This window comes from Alexandromys fortis, unplaced genomic scaffold (genome assembly GCF_014885135.2).
Source record: "Alexandromys fortis isolate MF-2015 unplaced genomic scaffold, M_Fortis_MF-2015_v1.1 scaffold_12, whole genome shotgun sequence".
Taxonomy (NCBI): domain Eukaryota; kingdom Metazoa; phylum Chordata; class Mammalia; order Rodentia; family Cricetidae; genus Alexandromys; species Alexandromys fortis.
In genome coordinates, this window is record NW_026067937.1 from 3,265,340 (window position 1) to 3,265,986 (window position 647).

Consider the following 647-nt stretch of genomic DNA (forward strand, 5'->3'; position numbering starts at 1 on the left):
TTCTGATTATTTTACATAAAATTTTAAAGCCAAAGGGACCTGATAAAAGTGTTAACCCATAAAAACTATCCATTAAAATTGAAGAAGAAATAAAAATCTTCCATGACAAAAACAGACTAAAGGAATATCACCACTAAACCAACTCTATAGCAACTACTGGAAAAAATATTTCAGTCTGAAGAGAAGGATGACCACACCTAAGAGGCCACAGGGAATAAATAAGCAGTACAAGAACAGTCGATTAAAAGAAGTCTAATAAAATATCACACAATCAGCAAAACAACAGGAATTAATGTACACCTTTGACTAATACTCCAAATGTTACTAGTCTTGATTCCACAATGCAATAATACAGACTAGCAAACTGTGTATGAAGACATGATCCATCTTTCTTCTACCTCCTAGAAACATGCTACAATAACACTGATAGACATTATTTTAGAGTAAAAAGATAGAAAAATGTATTCTAAGCAAATGGGACTAGGAAACAAACAGGTGTGGCTATAAAATTTACAGAAAGTACATAAATTTTGGAAACTAAACAGTAATCTATTAAATGATTGTTGGGTCACTGAAGAAATAAAGAAGAAATTTTAAAGATTTGAAAGAGAAGAAAGTTTAAAATAAAAAGACTGGTTAAATATACA